This window comes from Hirundo rustica, chromosome 2 (assembly GCF_015227805.2).
Source record: "Hirundo rustica isolate bHirRus1 chromosome 2, bHirRus1.pri.v3, whole genome shotgun sequence".
NCBI classification, from domain to species: domain Eukaryota; kingdom Metazoa; phylum Chordata; class Aves; order Passeriformes; family Hirundinidae; genus Hirundo; species Hirundo rustica.
In genome coordinates this window covers 55,777,941-55,787,890 of record NC_053451.1, presented here as the reverse complement: position 1 = coordinate 55,787,890, position 9,950 = coordinate 55,777,941, and positions in this window count along the sequence as shown.

Here is a 9,950-nt window from a genome sequence, read left to right as displayed (position 1 = left end):
CCCAAGGGATGAGCAGAGCCTGACCCTGGGCAGCCAGCAGAGACCAAGGCTGAAAGCTTCTGGCCTGGGATATAACTCTGCTGCTTTATGCTGGAGGGAAAATTCCTGGAGCCTGCTTTCCAAGGTTTTTCCAGCAAAGCGACTACTTGGAGTGAAATGTCTGGATGTGAAAACATCCCTCTGCTGGCAGTAATAGCTGAGGGAGCCTTCCCAGTGTGATTTGTGTGCAGTAGCACTGGGACTAAAACTCTGTGTGCTGATCCTCACGGCACACCACACTCGGGCAGTAAATCAAAGCCAGATTTCCTTTCTTTGGGGGCTCAATGTCTCAGCTGCTTTTCGACATTTCTTACCAGGAGCCTAAGCCCTCAGTAAAACAGCATCCATTTGGCTCAACACAAAAGCCTAAAGCAAGTTCTCAAGACTATCCTATGTCTTGACCTGTTACTAGAAACTAAACAGCTCCTGCAGATGTCTTGCCAGCAATTAGCCAGCAGACACCAAGCTGCTCCTCCTCCAGCCCTTCCAGCACTGCCCCTTTCCCACCTCAATCAAGGAAAGCCCCAGTGAGCAGATGAGCCCTGACCTCTGGCCTCGAGGCCACCATGCTCCGGCTCAGGGGGTCTCAGGAGGTTTCCTTCCAGAATGCACATTGGTTTACATTTTAAATGGCAATTTAAAAACCATGATACAGCTAACGCTGAAAACAAGACTTGTTTGAAAGCAATCCCTGTCACACAGCATAACAATGACATGCCTCAGGGTTTGCCTTGGTTTGTTTTTTTTTTTTTTTAAATGTAAAGGTATCAAATGATCAGCTGACTCTCACGGTGTTATTTCACCTCTCCATATGAAGGAAGCCCATCACACACACTTTTCTTAATTACTCAGCAATCCCACTGAGATTCATTTATCTCCAAGGTTAAAATACGCCAGGCATTTAAAGTATGAACCAAGTGATTATATTAAAAGTTTGCCAGAAGGAGTATCAGCCTTTCACGGGTGTAAACTTTCCTTTTTGAAAAATTCAGCAAGGTGGCTGTGATAAATTCAGTTTAATTATTTCTTTTGATGGCTTTATAAATGTCTTCTCTACTGTCTACAAGCAGTGTACATCTCATTTATATATCACATGCTTGTTTTTAACCAAAAGCAAATCAATAAAAGGAACTCCACTTTTTATTTAATATTACTGTTGGATGGCTGCACACAACAAAAAACCCCACCAATATAAGCTGAATCATAAAAATCCAAACAGCTACTTAACAAAGCATAAAAAATAGATGCCAAGCCTTTGTGTTTTGGAATTAGGTTATAAACCATGTTCCTGCACCTGAAATGCAAAGTAGCAGAACTGGAGGATAAGGTATGAAGGAGCATCTTCCTGGCATGGTGGCTTTGAATCAAATCCTCCAAGAGGAGTCATCCTGCCTCAAAGAATACCTACCAGCCATCCTGGCCCATGGAAGGGAAGAGCTGGGACAAATTTCAGTCTCAAAGTTCAGATGAGGAATTTTTTTTTCCTCCAATTTTTATTTTTCAAGTTTATTTAATCCCAATATCATTCAGCCCCTGATCCAGCGTGCAGCCTGGGGGTTACCACCTTGTCTGCATTTCTGCTGTGCCTGCTGAGGGAGAGACGTTCCACTGCACAAAGCACAGAGTCATGAGGGAGGACCTCAACCCTCCAGTGATCTTGGCTCCTGAATACATTTCCTTTTAGCAAAGAAAATAAGCACAGTTTTGTTCCTCCAAAACACCAGTGGAGGAGGCTTGGCCACCCTGTGTCTGTTGGTGCCTGCCCTGAGCCTGCCTGGGGCTGAAGCCCTGCAGCAGGAGGGCAGAGGTGTGGGCTTGGGGACAGCGCGGTCACACCCCTATGGCAAGATTTGGCACAGAGGAGTCTGGGTGCTCCCGGGTGAGGCAGGGGTGGGAGGCACCCATGGCACCCTAATCTCACCTGCAGGGGCACTCAGACCACACATGGGCGTCCTCAAGCCCCCTGGGAAACCCAACCTTTCCCAGCCGTGCATTCTTCACTATCGCTGTCCCGTTCGTCTCCTACTGCCACTCTTGCAGCGGTGATTTCTCGCTCCTGCCGCTTGTCTGGGTGCTGCCACCTCCATGGGTGAGAGAGGCTTCTCCACCTCAAAGGCCAGGCCAAGGGAAGCGGGGGAGGAGGAACACAGTGCCCAGATTAACTCACACTTAGCAGCTGTTGCTGGTATTACTGGTTTCCATCATGAGAAAGGTGAGCAAAGGAAAGAGCTTAAAAAAGGCTTTTGCTTCTTGTACATCTGATTTTTCCACTGTTTGCAGATCCCATCTATTAGAGATGGGAAGTCCTCATAGATGGGTTTCCAAGGCTTTGTAATTAGAGCCCCGATGGGTGTTGATTTGTGTTAGAATGTCAGTCTCATTTGCAGGTAACCTGGGACACATCCACTCCACTTCACTTTGCTGGGCTGTAGCACAGTCAGATCTGTTCGAGATGCACTTTGTTACTGGCAGAGGTGCCCTCAGGGCACTACATCAGTCTGCAAATGCGTAGTCACTGCTGCTTCTTAGCCCTCTGACCACCAGGATATTTGCATGTTGTAAGTTAAATAAACTGTATTCGGTGGCTGACTGGGGTAAATACCAATTTCTTTAGCAAGGGGATCCTAACTAACCAGGTCTGAGTAAGGCAGATGAATGTATCCTGGTAATATTGTCATTGCACATCGATATTTCCGCTGAGGATCTCGGGGATCTTTATGCCACAGTGCAGGGGACAGGGCAGGGGGGTGGGTCGACAGGCAGTATGAGAGTGTCCCTCTGTGGATGGACACAGGGGTAAAGTGACCCATTGCTGCCTACAGCAGAAGCCTGGGTAGGGCCTGGAAATTTCCCTCATTTTGTGCTCTATTCCCGTTTCCAGCTCCGGCCTTCTCCTGCTTCCTGGAGTCAGAAGGAGGTGGGGAATCTGTTACTCCATTCTCCCCTGACACGAGCGCGCCACAAAATCCCGCTGATCTCCGGGGCATTTAAATGATGCTGACAGCCTTCTGCAGGGGCTGAGACAGGGAGTGCTGATCCTTCAACCACAGCGCCAGCCCTGTGGCTGGCAGAGAGGGAGAGGGGCATTTGGGTGGAAGGAGGCAAAACAAACGGAAATGAAACAGGATACGAAAGGAGCTAAGGCTTATGTGTGACTAGATCTGCCAGACTGGGGAAGAAAATTGTCCCTGATGTTTTCCAGTTAAAACAGCATTTGCACTCAATACACACTTTCAAGTACATGATTATTTTAATGATTTTTCATGATCTGAAAAGTTTTGATTGCCAACAAACTCCCAAATGTTTCTGTTTCGTAACCTATGGGTTTCTCACGGAGGGACTTGAAAATCAGCACAGACAACAAAAGTCCCTAATTCCATGGGAGAAAAAAGACCCCCATCAGCTCTGCCTGCAGCCTAGAATCAACCCTGAAGACAGTACCCAAGAATCATCTCCCATCCTATTAGATCAATTCAGTGTCAAGGAAAACTTTTCCCTTATTTAGGGCTGCAGAGCAGGTTTCCTCCTGCATCCTCACGAGAGGGAATAGCTGTTACACCATGTTGCAAAGGGAAGAGGCAATGACACCATGTTCTAGGGTCAGCCTTCTTCTAGTCTCTTACAGAAAATATTGAGAGAGATGTGGACCCCCCTTGCTGCAGCTTTCAACCAATTTTTCTGCTTGAATTACATTTCTATGAAAGTTGCATCAGGAAAAGCCCAGAAGAGAGGGGCAGTAAAACTGGGATATGTAGCAAATGCTGACAAGAGACAATACTAAGAGGGTTTAAATGGCAGCTTACTCACAAAGCATTTTAAATCTGATGCTAAATGACAACTGTGTTCCTTTGTGCCTTATTATTAAATCGTGTTGGATTAATTCGACATTAAGTGATATTTCTGTCTTCTCCTCTACCATGTGGACACATCATTCCCATGAAATTATGTGTCTCATTTGTGCCTCAACCAGTTGGTTCCAGGTTTGCAGAGGTAAGAAGTGGTTTCCTCTTCCCTACTGCTCTCACAGACTTTTCCTACATAATATATGAGGGAAAAAAAGAAGTCTGCAAAATAGAGGTATTGACTATTCAGATTCAGTTTGGACAAATTTTCTGCTTATGAGGATTGCAGTGTGCTGTTACCAGACAGAATTGTGATGTTCCACCTTGGAGAACACAACAGTTAAGAGGCAGCTCTTCAGGACACGTTTTCTCAGGTGCTGTGGGATGTCTTGGCGTATAAGGAATGATTGGCCTCAGCTGCACACAGAAACAAATATCCCTTAAGAAAGTTCACTTTTATTACAGCCACACTGAAGAGTGACAGGAACAGCCCTGAGAGCTTTGTTGCTCCTCTGAAAGTGGCCCTAGGACTGTAACCCAAAAGTTATGGGTTTTCTGCAGGATTTTTCACTGGTCTCAGTCATTTGGACAACTTTCAATTATTCTGTTCTAGACCTCAGAAGTGGACTAAAAATAATAATAATAAAAAAGAAAGTTATAATAGCAGCAATTCCTGGAAATTCTCCTGAGCTTTCTGGTACAGTCCTAGTAAAATGTATCAGGAAACAGGCAACGACTGCATAAAGCATTTGACATTGATTGAATATATAGATTGGTGGTGTCTCAACCCCTGCTTTAATCTTTCCATTACCTATGATATTTTTTTACAGAGAAAGTCTTATTATTTAGAAAACAATTTCTTGCAGCCTTCAAATAGAGGAGAAGCTGCAGCATCTTAATGGAAGGCAAATTACTGGTGCTTTCACAGCCAGAGCCTCTCTCTGGACTGATGGAAAGGTTAACCATTTAGCACCTCCTCTGTCTGAACACTGCTCTCCATGAACACGAATTTGGCAGAATTAGTCACAGTGTGTTCTGTACCGGGAAGAGCTTCTCCACATTTGCTCTCAGGGATAGTTATTTCATGCCAAAGGGGACTAAATTTTTAGGGGTGAGGAAATCTGATAGGGGAACAAGTTGCAGGGAGCCAATGGCCCCCGTGCCGGTGGCTGCCAGCCCTGGTTGCCAGGTGACCACACAAATTCGGGTGGTCTTCTCCCACCTCCCTCCCCCAGGCAAATGGGCAATCGCACTTGAGTGCCAAAATCGGGTTCCAGCCGAGGTGTCTAGGTGGGAAAGGCAATTCCTTTAATCCACTAAGCTACTTTAGTTGCCTGTCTTTATCTGAAACTCACAGACAGAAAGTGTCACAGGGAACTTGACGGACTGAGCTACTAAACGCAATCAGCATTTCAGGGTGCAAGCTGGGGTTTCTCGGTTACCTGGTTTAAAAGGGAAACAGCCAAAAAAAGGAAAAAAAAAAAAAAAAAAAAAAGAAAAACGTTTTATTACAACACTCCTTTGGATGTTGGATGCAGCATTTTGGAACCAAACCCTCATCAGACAATCTGCACAGGTCAAAAAAGCATCTCAACATAGCGTGGGGAGGACAGAGTGGTGTGGGGTGTTTAGTCTGAAAATGGCTGCAAGCCTGAAAGTCTGTCTGTTCTTAAAAGCCAAGCAAATTCAACACAAAAGCTAAAAAATGTGGAGCTGGTTAAATCCATCAGACTGCCAGCAGACCCTGTGTGACATGTTGATTTTCCTGTCTCTCCCTGTTATTTGGTAAACCACAGAGGCTTCCCACACCTCCACCCTGAATCCAGCTGTCACAAATCCAATTTTGGGAGGGCACCGACATCACAGCGCTTGGATGACTGCAAGCAGTGTGATTGCATAATGAAAGTTGGTTTTGGCATCAGGCTGTTAAAGCTCCCCCCCAGCTCTTATTGTTCTTAGACTTTGGCATGGGGGAGCTCCTCTGACAAGAGGAAATGCTAAAGCTCACCTCTAGCTCTTCCTGTGGGTGGGCAGCAGGTGTGAGGCTCAGGTAGTGCCTCACTCCCTGCACCCTTGTGCCCCCTCAGCCCTAAATTTCCACATGAAATTCACAGAGGGACTAAGGAGAATTTGGGAAATGATGAGGAGCCAGCACTGAATGAGGCAGGGGTCTCTCAGCTGAAACTGCTGCAGCAGCACCCTGACCCCAGGGCTGAGCCTTGGGATGTCACATTCCCAGCCCAGGCCCCTGCTCAAAGACATCTCAAAGCCTTGACCCAATGTCCCAAAGCCCCCCTTTCCCACCCCCACCACACCAGTCAGCTTGACACAAAATTTAGTATGCTTCATTACCCTTCATGAGGTTATTAAAGGCAATAAAGTGGGGAACTCTGGGAGGGGAAGGTTGCTTCCAGTGCCACTAAAGCAGGGAGGGGTGTAACAGCTGAACAATGTGCCTTCATAAGGCTTTGAAAGTCAAAGTCAGGGGCACCAGGAAGATTTGTTGTTTTCTTTGCCTTTGTAATCCACTCAGCTCTTTTATTCCATCAAGAGTCCATTCTACATTTTGCTCTGACACCCTGACCATGTGCCTGGGCTCCCCGTTTTCCCTTGTCCCTCATGGGATCAGGAGATGGCTGCTCTTTGGTAGCTTCACCCTCGCCTATGTTTTACTGGGGAACAGCGTTCTGCCCCTTTGTCCATCAAGTCCATTTCCAAACAGCGGTCATTACCCAGAGTTCCCCTCCACCCATCTCTCCTTACTTCTTTTTCCACACACATGCAATCCTGGGGCTTTTGCCCTACTATATTTTTCCTTTTATTACTTTTTCCTCAGGAAACTGACATTTCTGAGGTTTCTGGCTCCTCTCTCACCTTCGGGTCAGATCTTTGTCCTTCCCTGGGAGACAGTTGCCAGCCTGGGACACAGCAGAGGAGACAGGACAGTGGTGTCCTGGAACAGAGACCACAACCACTTGGAGAGCAATTTCCTCTTTGTGCAGCCCTGAGTCTGGCTGCGGACCTGAGGACAGCACAGCTCTCCCTGTTTCCCTCATCACCCTTACAGGGGTCTCCAGCTGTTTCCTAACCTCATGGCTGTTACAATCATCCCCCCAAAACGGAGATGTACCACAGTTTGGAGGGAGTCCATTCCACAGCCCTTCCCAGGGGATGCAAGGCACTGCTGACTGATGGTTGATGGCAACAGCCACGTGGTCAAGGACCAGGAGTAAATTGCAAGCCCCCTTGAAAACAGGGGAAACAGATGTTCAGAAGGCACACTCCTCATCGTTAATTTCAGAATGTAAATGCCTGATAATTCCTCATTTTATTGCCCAGCCTCACTCCTATTGTCAGGGGATCATGTAAGGATGCTTCATACGTTGTTTCTGAAGGTCACAGCAGTGGTGGGAACATACCCAAACAGGAGAGGGAAAAGGGGGCAGGTGATGGCTGTTGCAGTGTTTGGGGGAGTGGCTGGAAACAAAAGAGTGTCCAGAGCAACTGAGAAAATGAAATATCAGGTCTGAAAGCAAAGAGGGAGACCTGTCCTGGTAAAACAGGACTACTAGAGTTGAAGTTTACCCTCACCTGGATTCCTGATCATGGTGTTCAGATTTTTATCAGTAAAAGGACACAGCATTTTTTCACTTAAAAATGATCTTGTGAAAAACAAGTCCCTGAATCCAACATGGGTTTGTTGGGAGCTAGGTCTGTCGTGGAAACAAATTATTTTTCTGTGTAGATTTTTACTACCTGATGAATAGAAATCTGAAGTAATTTTCTAACTCCATAATTTTCTAACTCTTGCACTTCTTTTTTCAGACATTTGTCTGTACTCTTGTCACTTGTTTTTCCTTTTCATCTTTCCTTTCCTCTTTTCCCAAGCCCTGTCACTGTTCAGACCCACCTGACAGTGGTTAGGATGTGAGCTGGAAAGGGATGAGGTTTTGTGCTTTCTGACCTGGTCACTTAGACCCCCAGACTGAAGCTCACACTCACTTGGGATCTAACTCCTTCTGTACAGAAAGGATCCTGCAAGAATAATATTGATAAGGAGATTTTACTGATTACAACATGTGGAAAACATGTGGTGGTGATTCTAGAAGTAAGTTGCACTTACTGCAGCAGCTCAGCTGGCCTCCACTGCAGAAAGAGGGAGTGCAGAAGAAAGTGCAATGGAAAGCAAGAGCCTGGAAGACACAGGACGTGGAGTGGGTCCCACAGCCCACAACATGAAGGAGTGGCTGACTGGACCTTCATGCGCAGCAGGGGACACCGGGCCTTGATGCACAGCAGGAAGCAGCACTGCTGATAATACTAAAGCTGGATTTACAATGCAAAGGCTTAACTAGTGAGCTGTATTTCCATTCAAATGGATTTCTATGAATTCATGTATGAAAAAACAGCAGCATGGATGAGTGGAGCGGAGCTGAGGCAGGCAGGCGCATCCAGCACGAGCAATTTACGATGTTAGTTGGGAGACCAGTGGAAACTCCTCTCATGTTCTTTTAATGTCTAGAGTTTTGCTTTATAAGCATAGAAAACATGCATATTTATTCTAACCTTTAGCAGTGCTTACTGAGGATAGGTCATGTATGTCTTTGAAGACAGCATGGCCGCAGCAGTATTCCTCAGGGATCTGAGCAATACAAAGGCACCTCTAAGTTTTCCACTTAACAGACCTCTGTGTATCATCATGGACACTCGTCCACACTTGAAATGTGGCCTTTTAATAACCATGAAGCATCTGGAAATAATAAATGAGAAAATGTCTGACTAGAGCAATATTAATTATTTGTAACAAACCCCATATTTGCATAGCAGCAAATATGATGTTGTACCTGTAACATTAGCTTCAGTTACTGCATTAAAAGGTCAGCATGAAATGAAGAGTAGGAAAACGTCTCTGGTTTGTGAACATGTGCTGTAGACAGTCAGGAGTGAGTTATTACAGCCCTCATCCTGATGTTTAAAAAAGCACAGGGGTATGTTATCCTAATCACTCACCATTTATGAATTTCAGCTCATACTGACCAAAGAGAAATCATCTACACGTGTACAGACTATTTTTGATTAGCAGCTAAGACCCATTCCCAAAAAGTCCGCAGGCACAGAGAGGCTCTGCAGCTGTACCTACAACCAGGGTAACATGTTCTTGGCTGGGAACAAACCTCCATTATCCTTGAGGAATAAAATATGCACAGTAATCAGGCAAGGTAGATGTCCAATGTACAGTTAATTTTGGTGAGATGTATTGATCATTTTGCAGTAGTAATGAAGTGAGGCAATATTTAGAGGTCTCCAAGGGTCTGCTAATCAAGAGGGTTTTGCCTTGGTGCTTCAATGGGATGCATTAGAGACAACATAGACAACACAGAGAAACCAGTCCACAGACCACTAAGTGATGATCTCTGCTATGACCACATTCCTGAAGTGCAAGACTCTTATCAGTATTGAAGTGTGCCTAGCAAAAGACCGTGAAAGAAACCTGTGAGATGTCAAAGGCTGGTCACAGAGGAGTCAGGCACACAAGGATTTCATCTCCTTTAGACACGCCCAGGCTTTGCCAAGGGGCTGTGTGCAGTATATTAAACATGAAGCCAGCAAGAATTCAGGCGAGATAAAACTCAAACATTAAAAATACAGGTATGCATGAATGCATTTTTGTCATATTGCCACTTTCATGTTATAAATTCTCTGCCTAGTCCTCTTTGAGATAATTTCATACAAAACAAATGTAATCACACATTGAGTGTGATATTCAGATGATGGGATGCAGGCACACACAGAGTCCTTACAGCTCTGAGCTGGATGTAAGGATGGAAGTTGGTCTCAAGAGGGACAGCGGTTGCTGGGGAAGTGACTCTAGTGACAGACGGATATCCTTTCTGAATTGCTAACACCAGATATTCAAGGACAAATTGTTCCTTTCCAACCTTTCTTTTTATGGAATCTTTCTCTTCTCCCAAAAGATGTAACATGTGTGTTAAAAGGGAGCTGAAGGCGGTAGGTAACTTCTCGTGCAGGGAATTATAATGCCTTCCAAAACAAATGCTTACATTTAAG